Source organism: Cibotium barometz, chromosome 25, assembly GCF_041138505.1.
Source record: "Cibotium barometz isolate CiBa-2024 chromosome 25, ASM4113850v1, whole genome shotgun sequence".
NCBI lineage: Eukaryota > Viridiplantae > Streptophyta > Polypodiopsida > Cyatheales > Cibotiaceae > Cibotium > Cibotium barometz.
The window spans coordinates 24,436,889-24,447,503 of NC_141070.1; positions in this window are offsets into that span (position 1 = coordinate 24,436,889).

Sequence of the window (10,615 nt, forward strand, 5' to 3'; positions counted from 1 at the left end):
TAAAATAGAAAATTAAAATAAATTTTCCTAGGTGCATTAGGAATCAATTAAAAATGATTTAAAAGACCTTAGCCTAAGGGTCAAGATTTTCTATAATTTTTGAATTATGGTCCAATTAAGGTTCCTATGGGCCAATAAGATTAATCCTTTAAGATTCCTCCCCAGTCTCTCAAGATGTCTAGTATCTTCCCTTGTAGTCAAATCCCTCTTCAGAAATACAAAAGATCTTGTTTCTACCAGTTTTGGCCTAGAGAGAGAAAATCTTTTAGAGAGTGGTAATTTAATTTTAAAATATTTTTGGATGGAAAAATATCTCTTCTTATTAAAATAAGTTCCCCCAAAACAGAAGTTCAAAAAGATTTTCAAAAAGGTCCATTAAAAATCAAGTATAATCTATTCAAGAGGCCTTATCATCCTGAGGGTTAAGATTTTTTCAGGTCCATTAAAAATCAAGTATAATCTGTTCAAGAGGCCTTATCATCCTGAGGGTCAAGATTTTTTCAAAATTTTAAATTAAAGTTCCTATGGACCAATAAGATCAATCCATGTGTGGGGAGGAGATAAATCCAATTTGTAAAAGAAAATAACCAAAAATGAGTAAATGCTCACATAAGATTAAGAGTTGACTATGTACAAGGGTTATTAGTAAAAAACTATGAGTATTACTAAAAAAATGAGATATTTTGGGTAGAATAATTCCATTTTGACACGTGTGTAAGGAAGGGGAGTCCCTTCAAGGAGGCGCCTACTTCACATGCTTGAATGAGTTTTAAACTCAAAAATAATGTGATATTTTTTTCGCTCCTCTCTCTTGGATCAAACCGAATCAAAACCGAATCAAAAAGGATCCAAACTAGGTCCAAATCTAGTCCAAATTCAACCAACCTGAATCTCAAAAATTCTAGAAATCAGTTGGTCTTGGTTAGAGCCTCCCTCTCCTATAAATAGAACCCGAGTCCTTTGTAAAAAAATAGGAGAATTATACTATGCCAGAATTATGCTGAAATAATGATATTTTTTATTATTCTCTTAAATTCTCTCCAAATTGAAGAAATTGGAGCTTCCCTCCTTGTTCAATCTCCATTGGTGGCTCCATCAACACACCAAACCAATTGAATGGTTGGGGGCCTCTACCGTGATCAAAGAATCAAGCAATTTGTAAGGTAAAGTGTGAATTTTGATCTTTTTCCATAATTTCTCAATGTTTCTCTCTTCTCAACCCCTCTCAAGCTTGAGAAGCTTAATTGGAATGGCTTTTTAATTCTATTGAAGTTAATTGATGAATGGTAGTAAAGAAATACATAAATTCCCATTTATGCTTAATTTTAATGGTTTTTATGATTTTTGTCTTCTCTCAAATAAAAATGATGTAATGCCTCATTGTTGAAAAAGGCATTCCCCTCTCTTCTTTAGTAAATCCAACCATTCTTTATCCTAGATGAATGATTAATGGATAAAATCAAGTTTTTCATAATGTTTCTCTTAAATTAGTAGAAATTATTTACATTAGAATGAATTAAATACTCTCAATGAAATTCTAGTTGATTTTAGAAAGTTAAAAATTAAAAAATGGTCAGCCATACACAGGAGGTTATAGCACAATTTTCTAAAATTGTGTAAAAATAAGTTTTACTTTTTTATTCTAAAAGTGTAATTCCTACTAAATTGGATTTATGCATGGATAGATGCATAAAGAATTTAAATTAATCCAAAAAGTGTTATTTTCATCAATTTTTATTTTATGCATAGAAAGATGCATAAAGAATTTTATTTTAATTTAAAAGAGTGATTTTCATCATATAATGTGGATTGATGAGGGATAATGAAGAAAGACGAGAGTTCATTATAGAAACTGTTTTTGTGACCTGTTTGTAAATGACTGTTTTATGTCAAGAATGCTGGGGAAGCATTTTGACCGTCTTGTGGTGACTAAGGTCGTGGAGACCTAACTGATAAAGTTGCAACTGCACGGAGAGTCAATGGAGGACGTCTCACGTAGCAAGGTCAGCCAAGGTCTTGACCAGCCTCAGTTCGAGTTAAATGGTGAGCTTCCGGTACAGTGGATGAGGGACCAAGGAAGCAGCCTATGAGTGAAGCACTAGGTGACCTGCGAAGGATCCTAGAGGGTGCTGACCATACGGTGCTCGTGTTGAGAAAACCAAAGCTGTGTACCCTCCACTTAATGGGCTACCATAGCCGTAAGGCTCCTTGCCTTATTGTGGTCTAAGCCGGGCAATGGCTGTACGACCAGCGCAAGAACAGAAAACAGGCACCGATTTGCTATGTGGGCAATGCCGCAGCAACGCGTGGAGGAATCACATAATTACTGGTACGACCATGAACGCCTATAGCTCCTCTACATCTCCCATGTTGAAAGCTTTGAGAGATATGGCTTCTACAGGCTGTTGGAAGTCCTCCACCATGAGAGGGTTGAGCTCCACACAAGAAAGATAAGGGAAAAATGGAGATATTTGACCTATTCTACACCACTACTGGTTCAAATCAACCAAGCTCTGATACCATGTTGAGAAAACGTGGTGCTCATGCTAGATCAAGTGTGTGGAGAGGAGAGACTCACAAAATACAAGAACAAACTCTTGCTTATTAAGTTGCTTATGAATACAACTAGGCTTTGCTCACATACAAAATGCCTCATGGCCTCATCTTTAAATAGATGAGCTAGTGGACCTTAAGTCCCTTCACACTCACACCTTCCTCTTCCCCTTCTACATAACCTTAGTCTCTTAATAGCTCGGGCTCTGAGTCACCGAAGATACCCACACGTGCGTCGTGGAAGATATTGGAACAAGGAGTAAGAGTTGTTTTCTGAAACCGAGTATAGATCTAGTTGATTGACCTTGCTGGTCCTCAACTGATGAGTCCATAGCTCTCTTATATGGATCTGTTTGTTGATCTTGCTTATCTTCAACGAGGATTCCATCTTGATTTTATAAGTGAATATTTACCGGGTACTATGAGCTGGGAACTATCAAAAAGGCCCCTGAGTGAACAAGTGGTGAGCATTCTGGTTGTGCCAATGATGCCATAGATATTCCCGTGAAGGAATGATTGGAGATTAAGACTCAACCAAATATTTTGGAGGATTGTGATCAGTGATACAATGGTTTTATTAAAGGATTGTTTTAAAAGATAGCTGATGCTGAGAAAAAGTCAATTTCATATTCGGTGTGTAAGTGGTGTGACTAGTTTTATGTTTGCATGAGCTTCCGGCTAGGGGGCTTGGGAACTCTTTTCCCTGGTACCCAGGACAAAACCTAACCAAATTCTAAATTGGATCCCATCACTAGAGTGGTTGGGCAGTTGGCTAACCCATGGGACTGGATGGGGTTAGGCTGGACTGATGGATCCGTAAATTGAGACTCAATTTCTATTATAGTACGCTAGATGAAGTAAATCCTGGATAGTAATTGTTCTATGGAAAAAGGAATCAACGGCTGTGCCTCTCGATGGGGAAAAAAGCGTTGATCTCTATGATCCAAGTGCAAGTTTCTTCCTTGATCTGACCAAGTGACTTTAGGTTCGGTTGGATCAGTCTAGTTAGTAATGACCCTGACTACATTAGAGTAAAATTTTATCCTGGAGGAATCGCCTATGCTTTCCGGGCAAGGGAAGTTTTTCTAAGTTCGGTTTTGGAAGAAGCGAGGAATTAGTCACCTGTCCGGATATCCGTGGGGCGAGGCCCCGAGTGTAGGACCCTGCCCCGCGCAAGATGTGCTACTTCCGCTGCTAACACCCAGAATCCGTTGCGCGGTGGGGACAGGGATCTTACAGTTGGTATCAGAGCTATTTGGCTAATGAGGATCAACCGAGAAGCCAAATATGTCAAAAATTTATCAAGAAGCACTAAAAGGTTGTAATTGTGTGATAAAATTCATACAATTTGATATTCAAACTGAAATTCGTAAATTGGTAATTGGGTCTTCTGATGGAAGTACCGCAATTGTATGGAATCCTTGACTTGCTTCTTTAGGCCCAGACATGATGGTATTTACCTTATAGTTCCAAGAACCGTGACTACCCGTATATACCGAGGATATAACTGTAGCTCTTTACTGGCAGTATATACGAGTAAATCTAAGACTTGAAATTATAAGTATTAATACTATCCAGATGATGAATTCAAATGTGGTTGATATGATTTTAAACTCTGATTAAAATGATGAGTTGATTTGGGTTCTGATTGAAAAATGAAGATTTCTGAATTTTGGCTGAATTGTAATAACTAAGCAAAACCTCAATGAGGATGAATGGAACGAGTCCCTGTTTGCAGTTAGAATAACGTTAATGACTCCAGCAAATCACCTTGAGATTAGTGGATTGTGCTGGCAGATTGCTGCTGTTAACACTTGACCCAGTGGATCAAGTTAAAGGAGGACAAATTAAAAATCTGCATAAATGAAAAATTTTCATGAAGGACTGTTCAGATAGAAATTTCGGTCTAATGGACCATTATTGTGATAAGAAATTGAATGTTACGATCAAAGTGAATTGTTATTTAATAATGAGTTTTATATAAGGAATTTTTATCCCATGATTCTTTTTGGGTTCACCAAAATATAAGGAACCCATAATCAGTTGGATCTTAAGAAATAGATTTCTCCTCTAGTTTTGCGAGATGAGGACATCTCGCATTTTTTAAGTGGGGTAGAATGTAAGATTCCTCCCCCAGCCTCTCAGGATGTCCAGTATCTTTCCCTGTAGTCAAATCCCTCTTCAGAAATATAAAAGATCTTGTTTCTACCAGTTTTGGCCTAGAGAGAGAAAATCTTCTAGAGAGTGGTAATTCAGTTTTAAAATATTTTTGGATGGAAAAATATCTCTTCTTATTAAAATAAGTTCCCCCAAAACAGAAGTTCAAAAAGATTTTCAGAAGGTGCATTGGAAATCAAGTATAATCTGTTCAAGAGGCCTTATCCTGAGGGTCAAGATTTTTTCAAAATTTTAAATTAAGGTTCCTATGGGCCAATAAGATCAATCCATGTGTGGGGAGGGGATATATCCAATTTGTAAAAGAAAATAACCAAAAATGAGTAAATGCTCACATAAGATGAAGAGTTGACTATGTACAAGGGTTATTAGTAAAAAACTATGAGTATTACTAAAAAAAATGAGATATTTTGGGTATAATGATTCCATTTTGACACATGTGTAAGGAAGGGGAGTCCCTTCAAGGAGGCGCCTAATTCACATGCTTGAATGAGTTTTAAACTAAAAAATAATGTGATATTTTTATCTCTCCTCTCTCTTGGATCAAACCGAATCAAAAAGGAACCAAACTAGGTCCAAATCTAGTCCAAATTCAACCAAACTGAATCTAGAAAATTCTAGAAATCAGTTGGTCTTGGTTAGAGCCTCCCTCTCCTATAAATAGAACCTGAGTCCTTGGTAAATAGAACCTGAGTCCTTTGTAAAAAAATAGGAGAATTATACTATTCCAGAATTATGCTGAAATAATGATATTTTTTATTATTCTCTTAAATTCTCTCCAAATTGAAGAAATTGGAGCTTCCCTCCTTGTTCAATCTCCATTGGTGGCTCCATCAACACACCAAACCAATTGAATGGTTGGGGGCCTCTACCGTGATCAAAGAATCAAGCAATTTGTAAGGTAAAGTGTGAATTTTGATCTTTTTCCATAATTTCTCAATGTTTCTCTCTTCTCAACCCCTCTCAAGCTTGAGAAGCTTAATTGGAATGGCTTTTTAATTCTATTGAAGTTAATTGATGAATGGTAGTAAGGAAATACATAAATTCCCATTTATGCTTAATTTTAATGGTTTTTATGATTTTTGTCTTCTCTCAAATAAAAATGATGTAATGCCTCATTGTTGAAAAAGGCATTCCCCTCTCTTCTTTAGTAAATCCAACCATTCTTTATCCTAGATGAATGATTAATGGATAAAATCAAGTTTTTCAGAATGTTTCTCTTAAATTAGTAGAAATTATTTACATTAGAATGAAATAAATACTCTTGGTAAAATTCTAGTTGATTTTAGAAAGTTAAAAATTGAAAAATGGTCAGCCATACAAAGGAGGTTATGGCAAAATTTTCTAAAATTGTGTAAAAATAAGTTTTACTTTTTGATTCTAAAAGTGTAATTCCTACTAAATTGGATTTATGCATGGATAGATGCATAAAGAATTTAGATTAATCCAAAAAGTGTTAATTTCATCAATTTTTATTTTATGCATAAAAATATGCATAAAGAATTTTATTTTAATTCAAAAGAGTGATTTTCATCATAAATGATTTTATGCATAAATTAGATGCATGAAAGAAATTCTTTTATATCAAAAGAGTGATTTTCATCATAAATGATTGTATGCATAAACATGTGCATAAAAGATATTTTTTTATATCTTAAAAGTGTGATTTTCATCATAAATGATTTTATGCATAAAGTAGATGCATAAGAGAAATTCTTTTATTCTAAAAGTGTAATTCCTACTAAATTGGATTTATGTACGGAAAGATGCATAAAGAATTTATTTTAACCCAAAAGTGTTATTCTCATCAATTTTGATTTTATGCATAGAAAGATGCATAAAGAAATCAATTTTTAGTTCAAAAGAGTTATTTTCATCAATTTTGATTTTATGCATGAGAAGATGCATAAAAGATTGAATTTTAATTCAAAAGTGTCATTCTCATTTAAAATGAATTTATGCATAGGAAGATGCATAAAAGATTGATTTTTATTTCAAAAGTGTTATTCTCCTTAAAATGGAATTTATGCATAAATAGATGCGTAAAGAAATCTTATATCAAAAATAAGAATTCTCTTATATTCTATAAATAGATATGAGGATGTGAAATGAATCAGATAGATGAAAAAGAACGAAGAATAGATAGAGATGTATGTATGTGAAAGAATGGATGTAGATATATGTATGTGAAAGAATGGATGTAGATGTATGTACGTGAAGGATGTATGGGAAAGGAAAGATGTATATGTATGTGATAAGTACGGATGTGGATGTATGCATGTAGATGTGTGGATGTGGAAATGGAAGTGTGGATGTATGAATGTGGATGTGGATGTGGATGTGGATGTATGAATGTGGATGTGAAAATGGATGTATGGATATAGATGTGAATGTGGATGTGTGGATGTGGAAATGGAAGTGTGGATGTATGAATGTGGATGTGAATGTATGAATGTGGATGTATGGATGTGGATGTGGATGTGGATGTGGATGTATGAATGTGGATATGGAAATAGATGTATGGATGTACATGTGAATGTGGATGTGTGGATTTGGAAATGGAAGTGTGGATGTATGAATGTGGATGTGGATGTATAAATATGGATGTGGATGTATGAATGTGGATGTATGGAAGTGGATGTATGAATGTGGATGTGGAAATGGATGTATGGATGTAGATGTGAATGTGGATGTATGGATGTGGATGTGTGGATGTGGATGTATGGATGTGGATGTATCGATGAGGATGCATGAATGTGGATGTATGGATGTGGATGTGGATGTGGATGTATGAATGTGGATGTATGGATGTGGATGTGGATGTGGATGTGAAAATGGATGTATGGATGTAGATGTGAATGTGGATGTGTGGATGTGGAAATGGAAGTGTGGATGTATGAATGTGGATGTGGATGTATGAATGTGGATGTATGGATGTGGATGTGGCTGTGGATGTATGAATGTGGATGTGAAAATGGATGTATGGATGTAGATGTGAATGTGGATGTGTGGATGTGGAAATGAAAGTGTGGATGTATGCATGTGGAAGTGGATGTATGGATGTGGATATGGATGTGTATGTATGAATGCGGATGTGGAATTGAATGTGTGGATGTGTATGTGTATGGGGAATAATGAATGCGAATGTGTATGAGAAATGATGTGACGTCGATATGAGTGAATGGATGAGATGTGATGACATATGAATTGGGATGTGAATAAATGATATGTGATGTGAATGAACCTGATGTGATGAGATGGAAAATGTTGTGATTGGATGAGAATGAGTACACATATGAATGGAATGTGGAATAAGTAATGTGGATTAATGAGGGATAATGAAGAAAGACAAGAGTTCATTATAGAAACTGTTTTTGTGACCTATTTGTAAATGACTGTTTTATGTCAAGAATGCTGGGGAGGTATTTTGACCGTCTTGTGACTAAGGTCGTGGAGACCTAAGTGATAAAGTTGCAACTACTGATGGAGAGTCAATGGAGGACGTCTCGCGTAGCAAGGTCAGCCGAGGTCTTGACCAGCCTCGGTTCGATTTAAATGGTGAGCTTCCGGTACAGTGGATGAGGGACCAAGGAAGCGGCCTATGAGTGAAGCGCTAGGTGACCTACGAAGGATCCTAGAGGCTGACCATACGGTGCTTGGGCTCTGGGTCGTCAAAGATACCCACACGTGCGTGGTGGAAGATATTGGAACAAGGAGTAAGCGTTTTTTTCTGAAACGGAGTATGGATCTGGTTGATTGACCTTGCTGGTCCTCAACTGATGATCCATAGCTCTCTTATATGGATCTGTTGGTTGATCTTGCTGATCTTCAACGAGGATTCCATCTTGATTTTATAAGTGAATATTTACCGCGTACTATGAGCTAGGAACTATCGAAAAGGCCCCTGAGTGAACAGGTGGTGAGCGTTCTGGTTGCCAATGATGCCATAGATATTCCGGTGAAGGAATGATTGGAGATTAAGACTCAACCAAATATTTTGGAGGATTGTGATCAGTGATACAATGGTTTTATTAAAGGATTGTTTTAAAAGATAGCTGGTGCTGAGAAAAAGGCAATTTCGTATTCGGTGTGTAAGTGGTGTGACTAGTTTTATGTTTGCATGAACATCCGGCTAGGGGGCTTGGGAACTCTTTTCCCTGGTACCCGGGACAAAACCTAACCAAATTCTAAATTGGATTCCATCACTACAGTGGTTGGGCAGCTGGCTAACCCATGGGACTGGATGGGGTTAGGCTGGACTGATGGATCCGTAAATTGAGACTCAATTTCTATTATAGTACGCTAGATGAAGTAAATCCTGGATAGTAATTGTTCTATGGAAAAAGGAATCAACGGCTGTGCCTCTCGATGGGGAAAAAAGCGTTGATCTCTATGATCCAAGTGCAAGTTTCTTCCTTGATCTAACCAAGTGACTTTAGGTTCGGTTGGATCAGTTTAGTCAGTAATGACCCTGACTACGTTAGAGTAAAATTTTATCCTAGAAGAATCGCCTGTGCTTTCCGGGCAAGGGAAGTTTTTCTAAGTTCGGTTTTGGAAGAACCGAGGAATTAGTCACCTATCCGGATATCCGTGGTGTGGGTGAGGCCCCGAGTGTAGGACCCTGCCCCGCACAAGATGTGCTACTTCCGCTGCTAACACCCAGAATCCGTTGCACGGTGGGGACAGGGATCTTACAAATCCAAGTGTTGGGATGAGATAAATTCAATGAATAAAATAAAATACCCAAAAATGAGTAAAGAGTTGACTGAGTACAAGGTTTATTAGTTAAAAACTATGAGATATTACTAAAAAAATGAGATATTTTTGGAGTAATCATACAATTTTGACACCTTGGTAAGGAAAGGCGGAGACTTCCTATTTCACACATGTGAATGAGTTTTAAATTCAAAAATATTAAGATATTTTTATCTCTCCTGTCTCGTGGATCAAACTGGATCAAAAAGGGAGCTAAACTAGTCCAAATCTTGTCCAAATTCAGCCAAACTCAAACTGAGAAATTCTAGAACTTACTTGGACTCAGTTAGTGGCCTCCCTCACCTATAAATAGACCCTCATTCTTTTGTATTCTCATCTGTGAACTAGACCATGCCAGTATTACATTAGAATAAGCATATTTTCTATTATCCCCTAAAAATCCTCTATAATTTGGAGAGATTGGAGTTTCTCTCTCTCTTCAACCTTCCTTGGAGCTTTCCTCTCTGATGAAAAATAGGTAGAGGGAGATGAGACACACACATAGGAGCAAACCCTAATGTATTAGTCAAACCCTAACCATCGAGGGAAGCCATGTCCTATCTCACACAATGCATAAAGCCATAATCCATAAGCTACAACACACTACACGTGTTGTGTCCACACACAGCTAACCCTAGCTATTGTCCACACAACTATGACCAGCTAGATGTGGTCATTTATGTCACACATGCTACTACCTAACATGCCAGCACATAGCGCAACTGGCACAAGCTGACATCAAGCTTGAATCTTAACAGCCCCTCTCAAGTTCATGATGTACTGCCATAGATAAAGATGTAGATGAGCTTGGGCTATCAAAGCTCTCAACACTCCCCCTCAAGCTCATCCCATGTACTCCAAACATAGTCCAGAAGTACACAAACTTCTCCCTGCTATAAGTGGCTTTGTAAAGATGTCGTACTGCAAATCCACTGTACCATCCAACACTTTCTCTCTGACAAAATGATATTGGACCTCCATATGTTTGGTCCGCGCATGAAAAAATGGATTCTTGACCAACTGTATGACCAACTGTATGCTGCTCATGTTGTCACAATGAATGACAACCTTTGTAAGATTCTTAACCAACTATATGCTGCTCATTTGTCACAATGAATGACAACCTTTGTAA